The sequence below is a fragment of the Gopherus flavomarginatus genome, chromosome 2 (genome assembly GCF_025201925.1).
Source record: "Gopherus flavomarginatus isolate rGopFla2 chromosome 2, rGopFla2.mat.asm, whole genome shotgun sequence".
NCBI lineage: Eukaryota > Metazoa > Chordata > Testudines > Testudinidae > Gopherus > Gopherus flavomarginatus.
In genome coordinates this window covers 13,326,893-13,348,331 of record NC_066618.1, presented here as the reverse complement: position 1 = coordinate 13,348,331, position 21,439 = coordinate 13,326,893, and positions in this window count along the sequence as shown.

Genomic DNA, 21,439 nt, shown 5'->3' with positions numbered 1-21,439 from the left:
CATAGAAAAGGCAGCCTATAGAGTTCGATAGAAAAACCCACCAACCTCTCACAAGGTAAACGCTACCATGACAACCTCCCCCCACCACTAACAGGGGCCCTCCTTCCACCGGCCCGCACCGACGCGGATGACGTCACCTACGCACGCCTGCCGACGCCATCTTGAGTGAGGCGCTTGCCAGGCCTCGCCGGAATTTCACTGCCTTCCCTTCCCCACCATCGTATGAAGGGCTGTTTTTAGCCAGACATCCCGCGAAGGATAAAGACTTGGCGGTACTATAATCCGGAGGGAGGCGGAATGAGAACATGCCACACACAAGATGGCGGCCGTTTGCGTCTCAGGGAGGAGCGGAAAAGGATTCGCCCCTAGTCTGTATGACCGGTGTTGATTGGTCCTCGGCTATAAGCTGTCCAGCAGCTATTGGCTTGCAAGCCTGTCAATAGCTTGAAGCCCCGGCCCAGTCTGTGTGTGTGCCATGGTCTTTCATAGGGAGGGGAGAAAAGGGAGGGAAGCAGAAAGGGTAAGGGAGGGGCATGCACCTCTGTGGGGCTCTGTACAAAGTGAGCCAGGTTTCCTCCTGGAGCCTGACCTAGTGGAGAGCCCATGTTGGGGGTAACAGCGGTAGGGAATGCTTGAGGAGCATGGCTTCATGTACAATGTCCACTGATACATCACCACCTAGGCACTGTCACATGGTCACATCACCCATCCCAGATCAGGCTTGCCACCCATCCTGGTATGTCCAGGAGCATTTGATTTTGCTGTGATGATCCCAGCTGCTTCAGGCAATCCTTTGGGATATTAACAGATCCCTGGGTCCCTTTCACGCTGCAATGCCATGATGTTTTGATGCAGTGTATCGAAACATCACAAACTAGAAGTTTCTGCCAAACTGGACAATCTCAAAGAAGCATCCTTAGGGGAGGGTAAGCAGTTGGCACAGAGCCTCTGATAAATGGAGGAAAATTTTGGATAAGGCACAACCTAAACCCCTGTTAGGAAAAGTGCCCTAATATTTCTAATGCCCACATATATGACACCCCCCTGCCCCTCAATATTAAGTTGTGTGAACACAAACTTACCTATCTTGAAAGATGAAGAGCTATGAAATATTTGATCCAGAGAACATAGACATTTCAGCCCTGAGGTTTAGAGTATTGTGTTAAATTAACTAAACCAGCATCCCCAGGCACTGGGGTTCCCTCTTCTTCAATGTATATATATTCCCAAGGCTTGTATTAATTCAAGGGCAGGTGCAGTACTCCACCACAGCTGCTTCTGGGCTCCATATTCTGTATTTAAATACAAGGAGAGGTTATGGTGGTGTCATCTGGTGTAGAAGGAAGGTCACTCTTTCTCCTCTCTTCTAGATCTCCTAGTTGCCCAACTCTTCTGCATACTCCCCTCCCTAATTTCAATATTGAGTAATACAGCCAGACTTTCTGATTCAAATACCTGGCAATCTTAAGTATTCCGACTGATTACTAACCATCATAAAATCCTGGCAGTATCTTCTGGGTATCTCAGCAAGATGTAGCCGCTATAACAGAGGTCGGCAACCTTTCAGAAGTGGTGTACCGCGTCTTCATTTATTCACTTTAATTTAAGGTTTCGTGTGCCGGTAATACAATTTAACGTGTTTTAGAAGGTCTCTCTCTATATATATATGTCTATATATTATATAACTAAACTCGTGTTGTATTGTAAAATAAACAAGGTTTTCAAAATGTTTAAGAAGCTTCATTTAAAATTAAATTAAAATGTTGAGCTTACGCTGCTGGCCCGCTCAGCCCACTGCTGGTCTGGGGTTCTGTTCACCTAGGCCGGCAGCTGGCTGAGCGGGGCCTGCAGCCGGGACCCCAAACCATCAGTGGACTGAGCGGCTCAGCCCACTGCCACTCGGGTTCCATCCGCTGGCTCCTGCCAGCCAGGATCCCGGCTGCCAGACCCGCTCAGCCCACTGCTGGTCTGGGGTCCCGGCGCTGCCCACATACAGTGGGTACCTACCTTCTCCCTGGTTCTGGCCCATTCTCTTCCTCTCTCTGCACTGAGCTGAGGATGGGAGTGCACTGAGCACAGGGCTGGGGGTGAAGGGTCTGGCCAGGAGCTAGAATGAGGGAGGGGGCTCAGGGTTAGGGCAGGCGGCTTGGGCAGCTCCCATTTGGTGCGAGGGGTGCAGGTGGGAATGTGGGGGGGTGCAGGAGCTCTCATCTGGTGCTCAGGGTGGGAGTGGGAGGTCTGGGTATGTGGGGGGGTGCAATAGTCAGAGCAGAGAGCTGGGGGCATGTGAGGGGGTGCAGGTGTCAGGGCGGGGGGGCTGGGTATGTGTGGGGGTGCCAGAGTCAGGGCTGGGGTTGTGGTGGGATGTGAAGGAGTCAACGAGAGGGCTAGGTGTGTATAAGGGAGGTCCAGGGCTCAGGGCAGGGGCCTGAGGGGTGTGCGGGGCTCAGGGCAGAGGGCTGAGTGTGTCTGAGGGGGAGTCAGGGCTCAGGGCAGAGGGCTGGGGAGGTGTGAAGGGGCAGAGGGCTGGGGGCATTTGGGAGGGAGCAGGGCAGAGCAGGGGGCTGGAGGGGATATGCCCCTATTCCACCCCCCTTCCCCAAGGCCCTGCCTCCACTTCTTCTCTGCCTCCGCCGTGGGGAGCAGTGAGCATGCTGACTCTGCTCCTTCCTAACCCCCTCCCTCACAAGGGCCATCAGCTGATCCACTGGCAGGGAGGGAGGGACGGAGAGGCAGAGGAGGGGCAGGAGCCCAGCACACTACAGGAAGAGGCAGGTGAGCCAGCAGGAAAAAGCTTCTGTCCATAGACGTGCGCAGCACATTTCATTAGGGTGTGCACCCAGAGAGCCCTGCCCTAGCCCCGCCCTTGCCATGCCCTAGCCCTGCCCACGCCCTACCCCCATCCACTCCCTCCTGCTTCCCACCCCGTGACTGCCCCCCCCAGAACCTTTTTCTAGTCTACCTGGAGTGGCTATTATCCAGCTTCATATCAGATATTACTGTAAGTAACAAGGAACATCTTCCATTGTTGTTTGCAGTGCTGTTGTAGCTCTGTGGGTCCCATGATCTTAGAGAGACAAGGTGGATGAGGTAATATCTTAGATGATACCAAATTCTACTGATTGAAAGAGACAAGGTTTCAAGCTTACACAGAGCTCTTCTTCAGCTCTGGGAAACGTACTCGGAGTGTCACCGCTAAATATAAGGTAGACCAGATAGTTTAGCATATGTAGTTAACACATATTTCAAGGTGAAGTGGCTTGTCAACCATGCTCCAGTCATGGGGAGTGGAGAGAATGCTTGGGAAGGGGAGGGAGGTGTTAGTGGGTTATAGGTTGTTGTAATTAGCCTTAAATCCAGTATCTCTATTCAGTCCATGATTTTTAATGTCTAGCAAAAAGTTCTTTACTTTGTCCAAACCATGGGACAGACATGGATACTAGGATAGTTCCCCAATATGCCAGCCTCTTCATGGGCCACCTTGAAGAAGAATTTCTGGATAACTGCACCACAAAACCAATAATATACCTAAGATGCATCAATGATATGTTCATCCTCTGGACAGATGACCTAAACTCCCTCATAGATTTCCACCACAACTTCAGCAACTGCCACCTATCCATTAAATTCACTCTAGAACACTCCTATTCTAGCATCAACTTCCTGAACACCATGATCACCTTCAACAATGGAACCCTACAGACAACTATATACAAGAAACCCACTGATCACCATATCTGCCTTCACAGATCCAGTAATGACACACCAAGAAATCTGTTATCTACAGCCAGGCACTGAGATACCACAGCATATGCTCTGAATAGAAAGTCTAGGATATACATCTTTACACACTTAAAGCTACCTTAATCAAACAAGGATGCTTCCCCAGAGAAACAGATTGCATCATGGAGTGGGCCATCCAAATACCCCAAGAGAACTTGCTTCAATATAGAAATGAAACCCCATCCAGCCATGCACCTCTACTTGTCACTTCCCACTGGAACCTGTAGGAGTATCATAAACAATAACAACCCATACTTTATGGAGACCACATCTTGTAAGAAATCTTTCCTGAATCCCTGTTCTGGCCTTCCAAACCACCCCACCAGCCTCTCTAAGCTCATCATCAGAAGCAAGCTCCCCATATACCAGGACATACCAACCCAAAGCAGCACCAGACCCTGTCAGAATAACAGCTGAAAAACCTGTAGACATACCTTCACTGCTCCGATGATCAACACCCCCATAATATACCTTTCCAGATGCATGTGGCGTACTTCATCCAATGCACTAAATATCCCAATAACAACTATGTGGGTGAAACCAGACAATCACTACACTCTCAAATGAACTCACACAGAAAAATGATAGAAGACAAAAACACCACATCACCTGTGAGTGACCACTTCACAAAATGTTCACTCCATACTTGACCTCTCAGTTCTTATCCTCAATGGAAACTTACACAATAAACTCCCAGGCTCATCTTTTGAAGGTAAATTAATAACTTTGCTAGACACTGAAAATCATGGACTGAGTAGAGACAGTAGATTTATGGTTTATTACAACTATCTATAATCCCCTAACCCGCCTCCTTTCTCATGACTTGAGAGGTGTCAATAGGCCACTTCACTTTGAATAGTCCCTTGAAATATATTTATTTATGTTAAACAATCTGTTTTACCTTGTAGTTAGCTGTGACATTCTGAGTATGTTACCCAGACCTGAAGAAGAGCTCTGTGTAAGCTCAGAAGCTTGTCTCTCTCACCAACAGAAATTGGTCCAATAAAAGATATTACCTCACTGAGCTTCTCCCACAAGGAACATCAGTCATACATATTTTTTACCTTATTAGGACAAGTTCCCTGAGGTGCAGCTGATAAACCAAGTTTCACAGAAGATCCACAAAATCCTGCAAAATGCATGATGTGAGTCCACCATTTTTATCTGACATCATAATACTGCCTAATGTATTCGACAGCAACCCCCTCCTCTGTTATATGTATGGACCAGGAATTCATTATGCCTAGGTGCTATACAACCACAGAACCAAAAGATTATCCCTGTTCCACAGAACTTACCCTCTAAAAACCAGTGTTAATTTTACTTCTTTCCTTTGGTTGGTAGAGTGATACACAGCACAATTATTTTTGTTAAGTATAATACAGTTATAGTCCACACTATCTCTTGTGATTGGCTAAACACAGACTCATAGAATCGGAAGGGACCTCGAGAGGTCATCTAGTCCAGATCCCTGCACTCAAGGCAGGACTAAGTATTATCTAGATCATCCCTATTATGGAAGGAATTGTCAGTACCAGGGTATACATTGGTGGAGCTTGTGATGTTTCCTGGAAGTACCAAGGGTTACGAGGCACCCAGGAGGAAGCCTTGTGTACATCTGCCATGGGTCAGTGCCCCAGTTCCTCTGGAAACACAAGCACTGCCCTCCAGGCCTGCACAGGTTCCGTTTCTTCTTTACAGGTTAGCAATAGGCAGACTCCAAGCCTTGATTCCTCTGAGAGTGTGTCTACACAGCAAAGAAAAACCCATGGCTGGCCTGTGGCCAGCCAACTTGGGATCATGGGATTTAAGCTGCGGGACTGTTTCATTGCTGTGTAGATTTCTGGACTCAGCCTGGAGCCCAGGCTTTAGGACCCTGCAAGGTGGGAGGGTCCCAGAGCTCAAGCTCCAGCCCAAGCCAGGAAGTTTACACGACAATGAAACAGCTCCACAGCACTAGCGCTGCAAGCCCAAGTTGGCTGGCATGGGCCAGCAGCGCAGGTATTTCTTACCCTGAGTGTCTCCCTAGAGTGTCCAGCCCTGATCCACATGATACATGCAGAATCCACAGACTCACTCTTCCAGAAGAACAGTACACCCAGCTTACCAGTCACACCTCAGATCACTGCTCCTCTTAACACACAGCCCTTAGATATGTTTTTAATGAAAGCAAGAAGAGGTTTATTTAATGAAGCTTAGAGAGTCTAGTGATGGTGAGTAGGATAATTGGAAGCAACAGGTATCATACAAAATAAAACCTTAATACATCTTCTAGAGCCTAAACTTTGTTAACAAGTTACCCCTTTGTCTATTGAAGTTTAGCTCACCCAAAATCTTTCTTACACACTTAACAGCCAGACTTAGCTGTGATCTTCTGTTCATGAGACAAGTCGCTGGCAGCTTGCCACCTTGGCAAAGGATGCTGGGTGTAGCTCTGTACCCCTAGTTAACCCAAACAATCCATTGCCTTTGCTTGTAAACAGGACACCTCGCTACTGCTTCACTGCAGAGGTCCTTTCCTATAGGGTTCTGCAATCTCTTGATTAGCATATTTCCACATTTTATTAGCATTTTGCTCAGACTCAGTGAGGCAGACAATACAGGATTTACACATAGTCAGACAGATAGATAAGCATCTCCTGCCCAGAAGACATTTGTTTATTACCTTTGGTGATCAGTCCTCCTTAAGAACATTTAATTTCCAGTATACATACATAACTCCTTAGATATTATCCATACATACATTTTGCAATTATTATAATTACCCTTGTGACACAGATTTTCAGCAGAGTTCACCCTTTGGTAAACTATTATATAAATACCAGAATCAGGGGACTCCTATAATAAATATGCACCCTTTTTCCCTCAGCCAGTTGGCATGAAGGGGGTCCCTGGCCACAGGGCTATTGGTACCTTTTGGATGTCTGAAGATGTGTTGCCAACATGCATCTGAGGCACGTATCAACAGCTTACTAATGCATCCCCTCTTATGGCTTATTTCTTAATTTTAGTATTTAAGAATCGTATTCATTAGAAAGCCTTTGGTGTTACTCTCAAATGCCTATTTCCAGGCCCCAAAAGTTCCAACCTGCAGTTTAGTGAGCACCATTAAAAAGCCATCATTTGTCAAATAGGCACTATGCAGTTATTATTTTTTATTCTAATTCCTGCCATAGAGAAACACTGTGATATCTGCTGGCAAATGTTGGTTTCAAAGGAGAAAAGTTAGAATTGATAGTCTTTTTACATGGGTTGCTAGCTATGAATTTTTACCATGGCCCCACCAAGCTAGTGACTCCAAATTTTTGTGCTGACTATCAGCTACCTTGCTAATAAAATGCCTTCAGATGGCCATTGAGGCTCTACCACCCAGGGGCGGCTCTAGGAATTTTGCCACCCCAAGCACTGCAGGCAGGCTGCCTTCCGTGGCTTGCCTGCAGACGGTCCACTGGTCCCATGGCTTTGGTGCAGGACCAGCGGACCCTCCACAGGCAAACCGCGGAGGCAGCCTGCCTGCCACCCTCGCAGTGCCAGCAGAGCGCCCCCCGCAGCTTGCCGCCCCAAGCACGCGCTTGGCGTGCTGGGGCCTGGAGTCGCCCCTGCTGCCACCACCACTGCAGCAAGAAAAGAGTAAGGCTCCAGTCCTGCAAACACTTCCACACACGCTTAAACTTTCCATGACTACACATCCGCCTAACTTGAGCGAGTGTTTGTAGGGTCAGGGCCCTATTCTGAATTCCTGTGACTTTAGGGCCTGATCCTACTTTCATTAAAGTCAATAGCAAAACTCCCATTGACTTAGAGCAGTATCAAGCCCATAGTAAGTATTGTTCTCTAAGAATTGGTATAGACTCTGACAAAAGCAACATTATAAAGCAGGCACTGATGATGCAATTGGTGGTCATATCAACATACACAAGTCAAAGATGTATTTTAATTTTTAGCTCCTTGGAGAATTATTCATTTCCACACAAAAATCACTTCATGCATAAAACCTGGATAATCCTTTAACATTTTAATTCTGCAAATAAAATAAATATTTTAAGAACATAAGGATGACTGAGTCAGACCTATGGTCCATCTAGCCCAGTATCCTGTCTTCCAACAGAACCCAGTGCCAGATGCTTCAGAGGGAATCAACAGAACAGGGTAATTTTGAGTGATTCATCCCTGTCATTCTGCTCTAGCTTCTGGCAGTCAGAGGTTTAGGGACGCCCAGAGCATGGGGTTGTGTCCCTGACTATCTTGGCTAATAGCCACTGATGAACTTATTCTCCGTGAATTTATCTAATACTTCTGGGTTTCACAACATCCCATAGTGACAAGATTAACAGATTAATTATACATTGTGTGAAGTAGTACTTCCTTTGGTTTGTTTTAAACCTGCTGCCTGTTAAACTCATCAAGTGACCTCTAGTTCTTGTGTTAAGTGAAGATAACGCTTCTCTATTCCGTTTCTTCACACCATTCATGGTTTTGTGGACCTCTTTCATATCTCCCCTTAGTCGTCTCTTTTCTAAACTGAACAGTCCCAGTCTTTTTAATCTCTCCTCATGTGGAAGCTGTTCCATATTCCTAACTATTTTTGTTGCCCTTCTCTGTACTTCCTCCAATTGTAATATATTGTTTTTGAGATGGGGTGACCAGAACTGCATGTAGTACAGTATCTCCTCACTTAACATTGTAGTTATGTTCCTGAAAAATGCAACTTTAAGTGAAACAGTGTTAAACGAATCCAATTGTCCCATGAGATTTAATGTAAATACGGGGGGTTAGGTTCCAAGGAAATTTTTTGGGGGCAGACAAAAGGCATTATACTGTGTACTGTACAGTATTGTACTGTAGTTGGGAATTGTCCCTGGCTTACCTCACACAGGCACAGCCCGCTGCAGGCAAGGATGCTAGGAAGCACCTTTGCTGCAGCAGCGGCAGCTTCTCCAGATAACAGGCTCGGATTTTGCAGGGGATGCTCCAGGCTTGCCTCTTTCTGTCCCCACTCCATTCCAGGACCATCTCTTCCCACCCCGACTTCACCTCCTCTCCAGAGCATGCCACATCCCTCCCCCCGCAAAGTCCTAAGCGCCGCCAAACAGCTGTTTGGCGGCGCTTAGGACTTTCTGGGAGGGAGAGGGAGGAGTGGAGATGCAGCGCTTCCCTGCTCCTGACCCTCCCTCCCAGAAAGTCTTAAGCGCTGCCAAACAGCTGTTTAGCAGCGCTTAGGATTTTCTGGCAGGGAGGGGGAGGAGTGGAGACACGGCACTTCCTAGCTCCTGCCCCCCTCTCCCAGAAAGTCCTAAGCACTGTCAAACAGCTGTTTGGCAGGGGGGGAAGGAGACGGAGAAGTGAAGGGGGAGGAGACGGAGAAGCGGAACTTGTGCAATGCTCCCTTGTAAAGTTGCTGTTCTTCCACAGAACCTTACAAGCAGGCAGCCAAACAATGTTATAAGGGAGCGTTGCACACTTTAAATGAGCATGTTCCCTAATTGAGCAGGGCTGTAACGTTGAAACAACATTAAGTGGGACAACGTTAAATGAGGAGTTACTGTATTTAAGGTGTGGGAATAACATGAATTTATACAGTGGCACTGTGATATTTTCTGTTTTCTTATCTAACCCTTTCCTAATGGTGCCCAACATTCTGTTAGCCTGTTTGACTTCCATGGCACATTACATAAGAACATAAGAACACCAGATCAGACCAATGGTCCATCTAGACCAGAGGTTCTCAACCTTTTTCTTTCTGAGGCCCCCCCCAACATGCTATAAAAACTCCACAGCCCACCTGTGCCACAATAACTGGTTTTCTGCATATAAAAGCCAGGGCTGGCATTAGGGGGTAGCAAGCGGGGCAGTTGCCTGGGGCCTCATGCTACAGGGGCTCCCACAAAGCTATATTGCTCAGGCTTCAGCCCCGCGTGGCGGAGCTCAGGGACCTGGGCTTCAACCCCATGCCGTGGGGCTTTGGCTTTCTGGCCTGGGCCCCAGCGAGTCTAATGCTGGCCCTGCTTGGAGGCCCCCCTGAAACTTGCTCAAGACCTCCTAGGGAGCCCCAGACCCTTGGTTGAGAACCACTGATCTAGACCACTATCCTGTCATCCGACAGCAGCCAGTGTCAGGTGCTTCAGAGGGAATGAACAGAACAATTATTCGTCCATTCCCAGCTTCTGGTAAACAGAGGCTAGGGACACTTCAGCGCATGGTTTTGCATCCCTGGCCATCCTGGCTAATAGCCACTGATGGACCTATCTTCCATGAACTTATCTAGCTCTTTTTGAACTCTTGTATAGTCTTGGCCTTCACAACATCTTCTGGCAAGGAGTTCCGCAGGTTGACTGCGTGTTGTGTGAAAAAACACTTCACCTTGTTTGTTTTAAAACTGTTGCCTATTAATTTCATTGGGTGATCCTTAGTTCTTGTGTTATGAGAAGGAGTAAATAACACTTCCTTTATTTTTTTTCTTCACACCAATCATGATTTTATAGATCTTTATCATATCCCCCCTTCGTCATCTCTTTTCCAAGATGAACATACCTAGTCTTTTTAATCTCTCCCATATGGAAGCTGTTCCATACCCCTAATCATTTTTGTTGCCCTTTTCTGTAACTTTTCCTATTCCAATATATCTTTTTTGAGATGAGGCAACTAGATCTGCATGCAGTATTTAAGATGTGGGCATACCATGGATTTATAAAGAGGCAATATCATATTTTCTGTCTTATTATCCATCCCTTTCCTAAAGAGTCCCAACATTCTGTTAGCTTTTTTGACTGCCGCTGCACATTGAGTGGATGTTTTCAGAGAGCTATCCACAATGACTCCAAGTCTCTTTCGTGAGTGGTAACAGCTAATTTAGACCTCATCATTTTAGATATATATAGTTGGGATTATGTTTTCCAGTGTGCATTACTTTGCATTTATCAACATTGAATTTCATCTATCATTTTGTTGCCCGGTCACTCTGTTTTGTGAGATCCCTTTGAACTCTTCGCATTCTGCTTTGGACTTAACTATCTTGAGTAGTTTTCTATCATCTGCAAATTTTGCCATCCCACCGTTTACCTTCTTTTCCAAATCATTTATTAATATGTCAAATAGCACTGGTCCCAGTACAAACCCTTGTGGAAACCACTATTTACTGCTCTCCATTCTGAAAACTGATAATTTATTCCTACTCTTCGTTTCCTATCTTTTAACCAGTTACTGATCCAGGAGAGGACGTTCCCTCTTCTCCCATGACAAGTTACTTTGCTTAAGAGCCTTTGGTGAGGGACCTTCTCAAAGGCTTTCTGAAAATCTAAGTACACTATATCCACTGGATCACCCTTGTCCACATGCTTGTTAACCCTCTCAAATAATTCTAGTAGATTGGCAAGGCATGATTTCCCTTTACAAAACCATGTTGACTCTTCCCCAACAAATCATGTTCAACTATGTGTCTGATAATTCTGTTCTTTACTATAGTTTCAACCAATTTGACTGGTACTGAAGTTAGGCTTACTGGCCTGTAATTGTTGGGATCACCTCTGGAGCCTTTTTAAAAAACTGAGTGTATGTTTTCAGAGCACAAACCATGATGACTCCAAGCTTTCTTTCTTTAACTCCTCAAAAGTCAGAAATTGCAATGTCATTAGTTCAATGTCTGTTTTAACCAGAATTGGATACAGTCTAAAAAAAGGAGGGGGAAAATCATAACCCTTGTGCAATTTCAAAACTTCAAGCAATGTCCCTACCTCTTATCATTAATATTCCCCTTGCTCAACTTCTTCTGAGCTATTATTCTTTGCTGTGTTTTGTCTTGTCTCCTTTCGTTTAGATTGTCAGCTCTTCAGGGCAGGGGAAGTGTCTTTTATCTCTGTTTGTAAAGCAACTGGTGAAGTTATGTTGCTGTGTAAGTGTTTTGTCATAATAATAGCCCTAAATCTTAATAGAAATCTGAAATGAAGTCGCAGACTTCTGTGCCTGAACCTCCATTCTGAGCCAGGCTTTCAGGGATACTCAAGAGTGGTACAGTTCATCCTTCTTCCAAGGCTGATCTCATATCTGGGGTTACCATGTTTACCATATGGGGGTCTATTGTTCAGTGATTAGAGGAGAGGCCCAGGAGTCAGGACTTGTGAGTCCTTTTCCAGGTTTTGACACTGACTTAGGGTATGACCTTGGGAAAGACGCTTAGTGTCACATGGTGAGTGACCCTTACATGGGTGTACAAGGGAAGAATAGAGAACAAGGAGCTCCCCTATCTCCTGTGCTCTCCTGAATGCCTCCTGCCATTCCCCAAGAGGAGCGACAGCTCCACACTGGCCTCAATGCAAGCCTGTGCTTTAATGGCACAATTCAGCCCTTCCCCCTCCTTGTGCCTCAGTTTCCCCATCTGTTATAATGATATTAGCATCCAACGCAGAGATAATCTAGCTGTGATATTATAATGATTTTAGTATTCAACACAAGGATGTTGTAAGAATTAATATATGTAAGAATTTTGGGTAGAGAGAACGAGTACAAAGTTTTATTAACACCAGTGAAACTATAGGGATGCAACTTCTAGCATGTGCGAAGCTAATTTGATGCAGCTCCATCTTGCTAATTCAGGTATTTCATATATCATCCTACTATTCATGTACACTTTATCCTTTAGCTAGAGTTAAAGAGTTGCTCTTTCAAAACAGCCATACAGAAGTATCTAGTGTTTACAGTTCAGTTGTGGTTAAGGGCCATGGAACTTGCTACCACATTTCTAGTGAAAAGCTTTTTAAGGCACCATAAGCCAGTGTTTATAAGTGACTGTGCATTAGCTACCATGATTCTCACAAACAATAGTAGTTAATGTGCTTACGGAACTGCTCGGTACAGTCATGGTTTACTAAAGCAAGAGGGAACCTAACAATGCCTGTCTTATTGCATTCATAATAGTGCAAGTGTGCATTAGCAAGCAGAATGCCTGACCTTGTTTCAGTACGAAATTTGCATGCTGTTCTTCATTGATGGAAATCCTTTCAGGCTTATTGAAGGGAATTTACTCTCTCAAATTGTGGATGATTATTTAAACGAATTACATGGCAGTTTGCTCTGTAGCCAACAAAGGCAGGAATGCACTTTATCTCCTGGGCTCTCTCGAATCATGTGTGTTTTGATTGTTCTTGAGAAAAGAATAAGACTAGGATTGGACAGTACAGCAAGGAGCCTTGCTTTCAAACCCTCCGACCAATGCACTGTTCTTACAATCAGCTCAGCAGAATGTTTTCAAAACATAAGCCAAATGCAAGCCTAACTGCTAAATAGGTTTGCACCAACTATTCTGTGTAATATTGAGTACCTCCAGTCATTCATTGCACTCCATGCTAGTGTATTAAGTAATTTTAAATTCACTTTGAGGTCACTTTGAAGTAGCCAAATGCCAGGTTTGAACAGGTGCTTTCTGGTTCTCAGAGTACGTTTATGGAATCCAGATTTTGCTCTCATTTTGCTCCATAAACAGTTTCCCCTTATCCCATCCACACCTCTTCCCAGTTAACAGAAACATTACATTCTCTCCATATATTGCTTCACTGAAAATACTTCCATAGTTTTAAGTGACAGGCAACTAGTGGGAGAGAAACAAAGGGGGCACCAGCTAAAGAGGGGCATGTGACCTCCCCATGTGACCCCCTGTTAAGGTATTATTCCCACTTTGAACTTTAGCATTCAGAAAGTGGGGACCTGCATGTACCCTTCTAAGCTTAATTCCTAGCTTAGATCTGATAGCACTGCCACCAACCAAAAAATATAGTGTTTTGGTACACTTCCTGTCCCCCAAACCCTTTCCTGGGGGATCCAAGACCCAAACCCCTTGGGTCTTAAAACAAAGAGAAATAAACCATTCCCCCTCCTTTCCCCCGCCCAGACTTTCCCTGAGAGTTCACTGTGATCCAAACTCCTTGAATCTTAAAACAGAGAGGAATCAACCTTTCCTCTCTCTTCTTTCCCCCCACCACTCCCTGGCGAGTTCAGACCCAATCCCCTTGGGTCTTAAACAAGAAAAAAAATCAATCAGGTTCTTTAAAAAAAAAAAGCTTTTAATTAAAGAAAGAAAAAGTAAAAATTATCTCTGTAAAATCAAGATGGAAAATGTTTACAGGGTCTTCAGCTGTACATAGACTAGAGGGACTCCCTCCCTACTAGCCTAAGTTACAAGTTACAGCAAACAGAGGTAAAATATCCTTCCAGCAAAATACACATTTGCAAATAAAGAAAACAAACAAAAGACTGATCCGGCTTCTAGCTAGTACTTACTATTTTGAACATGAGAGACTGTTTCAGAAAGATTGGAGAAACCTGGTTGCACGACTGGCCCCTCTTAGTCCCAAGAGAGAACAAAGAACAAAACAAACAGCGCAAACAAAGACTTCCCTCCACCAAGATTTGAAAGTATCTTGTCTCCCGATTGGTCCTTTGGTCAAGTGTCAGCCAGGTTCACTGAGCTTGTTAACTCTTTACAGGTAAAAGAGACATTAACCCTTAACTATCTGTTTATGACACCCCCCCCCACGTGACTCATCCCTGCCCTCCCAACCCCCTCTTGTGACTGCTCTCCACATGACCTCCACACATGACTCATCCCCACCGCACTCCCAGCGCGGGAGCCCCATGCTCTCCCCATCTCCTCCCCATCCCACGTTACCCGGCGGTGGGGGCTCTGCTCAAGTCCCTTTGGCACATGTGGAGCCACTAATGCCCTCTCCCAGACAGCCTCCAGCAACGCTGCCTGCCAGGGACGCTGCCCATGGTGTGGCACACAGCGGCTGCTCTCTCCCAGACAGCCTCCAGCCACGCTGCCTGCCAGGGATACTGCCCATGGTGTGGCACGCAGCGGCTGCTCTCTCCCAGACAGCCTCTAGCCACGCTGCCTGCCAGGGACACTGCCCATGGTGTGGCACCAGGGCTGGCCTTACCATGAGGCGATCTGAGGCAGCCACCTCAGGTGCCAGACTGTGGGTGGGGGCCACTAGGACCCAGGGTGTAGAAAATTGTGTCTGCGGCTGGTGCATATGTATTCTTTCTGCTCTAGATGCACAGAGATGGTGGAGTGCTGTGCTGGAGGAAGGAGGGCACAAGAGACATAACAGGCAGGCAGGAGAAAAGGTTAGAAGGAATAACAGAAAGCAGCAGGAGCTGCAGGGAGAGAGGAGGAGGAGTCTCCTATGTACCTCGCTAACACCCCCAGGAGCCTGGACTGATTAACACCAGCTTCTCAAGGAGCTTCCTGTTTCCTGCTGCTTCCCTGAACCCACTTGAGGAGAACAGGCAGTCAACTGAAGTAGTAGGAGCCAGTTAGGCTCCTAAGACACTGATATCTTCCCTTACTCAGGCCCTGCTACCAGCCTGCTTATTTGTCCCCTTCAACTGAGTGCTAAGAGCCACTATAGCTAACACAGAACAGCAGTCATGAGTGAAAGAGCTCTCCTGAGATACACAGACACAAATGTTCACGGTGAGCCTTCCGGCCCCAGTGAGGATGTGAGTGGTGAGGAGATGCCTGATCTGCCAGTTAGTCAGAGTGCAGGTGACCTGGCAGCTACTGCAGCATCCATATCTCCATCTCAAATGGATGTAACCATGCACATTCCAGAAAAAAAGTGTAAATTAGAGGAGTGTGGTGGAGGCTCAAGAAACAGCGCTGCTGAGTTTAGTTCCTTAAGTCTAGATGATCCAGGACTGTGGACCCATTTGAGCAGTAGCCTAAGGGATTTCCTTGTACTGCGTGGGCCACAACAAGTGAAAAACTTCATGTTCCCCAAAGACAATGAAAATAGAAGTTTCCATCCAACACATTACTGGTGTGAAATCCCCAGGGGTGACAAAGTGGAGAGGCCATGGCTTAGGTACTCAAAAATCCAGAATGCTGCATACTGTTTTTGTTGCAAAGTCTTCCAGCCACATTAGGCTTTCCAGGAACAAAGGACTGGAAAAATCTGGCTAGAAATCTGGCATGCCATGAGAAGGCAGCAAATCACTGGTGAGCTTTCCATAGGTGGAAAGAGCTGGAGATAAGACTAAGGTTAAAGGCCACCATAGATGATCAGCATCAAGAGAAGATTGCATCAGAGTCTCTTTACTGGCAAAATGTTCTGAAAAGACTCATTGCCATTGTGAGAATGCTTGCTACCCAAAACCTAGCACTGCGTGGCACTTCAGATCCGCTGTATGTGCCAAACAATGGAAACTTCCTTAAAACGATGGCGCTGATGGCTGAATTTGATGCTGTACTCCAGAAGCATCTAAGAAGAGTCACCACTCAAGAAATGTACACACACCACTACCTTGGAAAAACAATTCAAAATGAGATCATACAGTTCCTGGCAACAGAAGTCAAACAGAAGATTGTGGCAGATCTGAAGTCAGCAAGATATTACTCTGTAATTCTGGACTGCACACCCGACATCAGCCATACAGAACATATGACTTTCATGGTGAGTTTTGTAACAACAACAAAACCTAGTGAAAATGTCCCTGCAATGGTGACTGTCCGAGAGCATTTTCTAGACTTTATTGACATTGATGATACTACAGGAGCTGGTACGACAAATGTGCTTCTTAAAAAGCTGGAAAATACTGGAATTGCGATACCTGACATGAGGGGTCAGGGCTATGATAATGGTGCCAACATGAGAGGAGAGAACAGAGGAATGCAGACACAGATCTGAGAGTTAAACCCTCCAGCTTTTTTTGTCCCATGCAGTTCTCATTCATTGAACTTGGTGGTCAGTAATGCACTATCAGCTTCTAGTGAGGCTGCTGAATTTTTTAATGTAATTCAAACCATCTATGTATTTTTCTCTGCATCAACTCATGGATGGCAAATTTTGAAGCAACATCTGGGAACATCCTCTCTGACACTGAAACTACTAAGTGCGGGAAAGTCGAGTCGAGACGACAAAGCCTATCAAACACCAAATTGGGAAGATAGATGATGCCATAGTTGCCATTATGGAGGATATTGCTATGACAGGAACTTTTTGTGGGAGAACGGTGGCAGAGGGAAATGGAATCACCAGAAACATACATAACTTCAAATTTCTGTGTGGCTTAGTGCAGTGGCATGACATACTGTTTGAAATAAATGTTGTAAGCTAGAGACTCCAAAGTGTTGACCTTGCTATATCTGGAGCAATGGAAAAACTGGACAAAGCAAAGTCATACCTACAGTGTTACCAGTCAGATGAGGGATTTCAGAATGTTCTGAAGAATGCACAGAAGTTGGCAGAGGAACATCACACTGAAGCTATTTTCCCACCCATTCAAGAATACAAGAGTCACCAAAGAAGAAGACATTTTGATTATGAGGCACGGGCTAATCCCATAAGAGACCCCAAACAACAAGTCAAAGTTGAATTATTTAACCAGGTGCTAGATCGTGCAATACAGTCAGTTGAAGAACGTTTCATGCAGCTCAAGGAACACATCAGTATATTTGGGATGTTGTATGATAGTCCAAAACTCCTCACTATACCTGAAGAAGACCTGCACCGGCAATGCAGGGTGCTAGAGACAGTGTTGACACATGATGACGTGCACAGTATTGATGCGAGTGATTGAGGTGATGAACTGAAAGCCCTTTCAAGATACATTTCAGCAGGATCAACTCCAAAGGCTGTTCTGGAATATATGTGCACAAATAAGATGACCACCCTCTTTCCAAATGCTTTTGTTGCTCTGCGCATACTTCTAACACTTCCTGTAACAGTTGCCAGTGGAGAACGCAGCTTCTCCAAGCTGAAGTTAATAAAAACTCATCTACACTCCACAATGACGCAGGCCTTGCAACCATCTCAACAGAGTTTGAGCTGGTCCAGACTGTGGACCTTCAGGAAGCAGTTCAAATCTTTGCAACCAAGAAGGCACGGAAAGCACCACTTGGGTTATTCAAACAGATAAAAATGCCAGTGTTTACTATGCGGACAAGAAAAGTTACATTTGCTGTTCAGGCATTTGAAAGTTAAGTGTTACTTAAAATTTTTGAACAAGGCATTTTAAGTTGTTAGTTCTCTTGTATTGGGGTAGGTAGCAGAGCAGTACCATGAGAGGAGAAGAACAGGAAGAAGGCAGAACTGAGACCTTTCAAAGTTTTGGCCCAAGCGAGGGAGCATGGGGGTGTCATTTGAGCTCCCTGCCTCAGATGCCAAAATGTTGTGGGCTGGCCCTGTGTGGCACACAGCGGCTGCTCTCTCCCAGGCAGCCTCCGTCCACGCTGCCTGCTGGGGATGCTGTCTGTGGTGCAGCACACAGCGGCTGCTCTCCCAGGCAGCCTCCGGCCATGCTGCCTGCTGGGGATGCTCACTCCCCTGGGATTCCCCCAGTGTGAAATATTAGTGCACCAGTTCTTAAACTGTAGGTCAGAACCCCAAGCAGTGTGGCCAGAGGCTGTCTGGGAGAGTGCAGCCACTGCGTGCTGCACCAGGCAGCATGGCTGGAAGAGGATGCTAGAAGAGGAGATGCTCTGGCCCCACCTCTTCCCTTCTGGCTCTGGCCCTGTCCCTTGATCTCCCTGGCTGCCAGCCTTGCCCTCCCCCTTTGGCATTTTGGGGAGAGTCATGTGACCCTTTGGGCCCCCTATGGGTCACTTCTTCTTGTATGTTCTATTTTGCAGCTGGCGTTCATTTTTCCTTGCCAAGTGTACGAGGTGGAAGTAGATTAATCCGCTATGAAAAAAGGGAGCCTTATTATTCCCTTCAAATCTGATATTAGATGTCAAATAAATAACGTCAAAATCTTTTTGAGTATCATTCATCCAAATTGCTCTTAAATATAGAGTTTTGATTTTGCATTAGAATAAGAAAGTAAATCTTTGTGACGCATGGCCAGAAAGGGTTAAACATCCTGTAAAATAGATTAGTTAAGTTCAACCCTTAAAGACATGTGGGGAGATAAAGTTTGTGGTTTTGTGTATTTACATATATATAAGTAGGGTCAACAATGTAATCAATAGGCCCTCTCTGTGCTGTATTCTGTTAATTCAGAGATCAACAGAACATCCTAGCATTTACATGAAGTGTAAACACAGGATATCTCTGTGTTCATCTCTCTTTGAAATGTATAGCAAATCACCAGTGAATGGTGGAGGAACAGGCGATTGTCTTGTTTATATAACTAAGTATCAGTGATAGACTGTGTGATGGATAGACTGCCTTATCTGTGTGAATAATTAATGATGATGCTTAAGAAGTAAGGGCCTGTTGTTCCCTGAAGGACTCCAACTTGTCAAACAAGTCCTGAAATTGTATAAAAGATCCTTGGACCTGATCCTTTTTATCTCAGATATGCTTAAGCTTCATCAGAGGAAGTTTGAGTCACATGATGAGATCCCAGTTAAGCTGGTACATCTTGGATATGATATTGGATATTGGACTATAACCTATGGACTAAATTCTAAAGGAACTCTTTGCAACTGCAAAGCTCACCACCTCTGCAATGTATCTGAACCTCAAGAATTGAACTCATGTTTGTATATACATTGATCTTTTAACCATACTCTCTCCCTTTTCTTTTTTAATAAAGTTCTATTTTAGTTTAGTTCATAAGAATTGGCTGTAACTTGTATTTGGGTAAGATCTGGAATATTTATTAGCCTGGGAGGCAGGGCTACACTTAGGCATATACATCTGTGTAGGGCATCATGATTTCATGGTGCCCTAGGCAGTTGCAGGCTGCATATGCTGCAGCACCAGCCCTGGTGACCAGCCCTATCCCTGGGCTGGCCCCCCTGCAAAGGGCAGGGCCATCCCTAGGGGGTTGTGGGGCCCCGGACAACTCCCTCCGCCCTGTCTCTTACCCTTCTCCCCTGCTTCACCCCCAGACCACCCCCATTCCACCTATTTCCCCAGCAACCCTGCACTCACTGGCAGCGGTGGGAAGTGGAGCAACCCGGCTCCAGCCCACTCTACTCTGCCAGCTCTCATCTGCAGCACTCCACTTCACCACTGGTGAGTGCGGGGAAAGGATCACTCCCTGCACTCACCGGCAGCGTGAAGCAGGGAGAAGTGGCCTCAGCTCGCTCTGCTTCTCTTGCCCCAGCCCCAGCAATGTCACTTGGGTTGGGAAAGGACCGACCCCAGCTCTCACTGGCGGTGGGAAGCAGAGCGCCGTGGCTGGGAGCTGGAGAAGTAGAGTGGGCTGAGGCTGGGCTGTTCCACTTCCTGCTGCTGCAGTGAATGTGGAGGGGGAATCTCTTCCCCCAAGTCCCCTCCCCCAAGTGACACAGTTGGGGCCAGGGTGAGGGAAGTGGAGCAGGCTGCTCTTGGCCCCCTGCTAATCCCCTGGTCCACTCTGGGTCTCTGGGGCCCCCAAAAGTGGCCCCCACAGCTCCTGCCTCCCAGACCTTGGGGGGGGTGTCTGGGGCCCCACACAGCCCACCCCCCCCATGGGGAGGCTGCATAGGGCACCCACAGGGCTAGGAACAGCCCTGCTGGGAGGTAATGTGGCCGATCCTTTGATATTGATAGATCCTTTTCTTTTATATGATGTAATAACATTTTCAGAAATCTTCATCATATTTGACTTGGTTACCTGGATGGAGGCCTGAGGCTGGGTTACTTCAAGGGAATTGTGTTGTTTGGACTTCTGAGTAACCAGTAAGGTAAAACAGAAGTTGTTTAATGCTGGCTTGGTAAATTTAAGTATTGAATCATCTACCAGCTTTGGGGTTTGTCTGCCCCATTCTTTGCAGTTCACCCTAATTGAGTGACTTCGGCTAGCTTCTCCACTGGAACCACAGTCGCATATTTATATTACTTTGTCTTCTAATAAGTCTGTAAAAGACACTCCACATTTATTCTAGCATGGTTTTAGCCACTGGGGTATAATTGTCTCTTTGGAACAACTTCTCATTGTGTGAGAGACAGGCTTCTCCCGAGCTATTTTCAACAAAGGGGTATTCTTCATTAAGAAAGGTTTTCTGGGCAGGTGAATGGTTCAGAGGGGTTGATATGGGCTACGAAGCCTTTCACCTCTTGATCACTTGTCTGAGGCTACGTCCAGACTACCCGCCGTATCGGCGGGTTAAAATCGATTGCTCAGGGATCGATATATCGCGTCTCATCTAGACGCGATATATCGATCCCCGAGCACGCTTATATCAATTCCGGAACTCCATCAACCCCAACGGAGTTGCGGAATCGACAGGGAGAGCCGCGAACATCGATCCCGCGCGGTGAGGACGAGTGAGTAATCCGTCTTAGATATTCGACTTCAGCTACGTTATTCATGTAGCTGAAGTTGCGTATCTAAGATCAATTTCCCCCTCCGTAGTGTGGACCAGCCCTGAATCCACCACTGGCACAGATGTTGCTCTTTGATGGCCTATGTGCAAGGAGTTGGATGGCCTCATTCCAGTTTGTAATGGGCACATGCGTATACCACAATTGTCACTTCTTTCGTAGTCTCTATACAGAGCCCAAGATTAAATGTCCTGGACCCTGGGGACTGAACTATCATCTTGGTCCCCTGGGATTTCCCCAGTGGAAAACATTAATGCAGCAGTTCTCAAACTGTGAGTCAGTGGGGCGTTGGCTCTGGCTCCCTAGCCTGGGGAGTGTGGCTTTGTCCCCCACCCCAGTGTGGCAGGGCTTGGGTGGGCTCAGGCTTTGGTTCCCCCTCCTGGGGTCCTGTAGTAATTTGTGTTGTC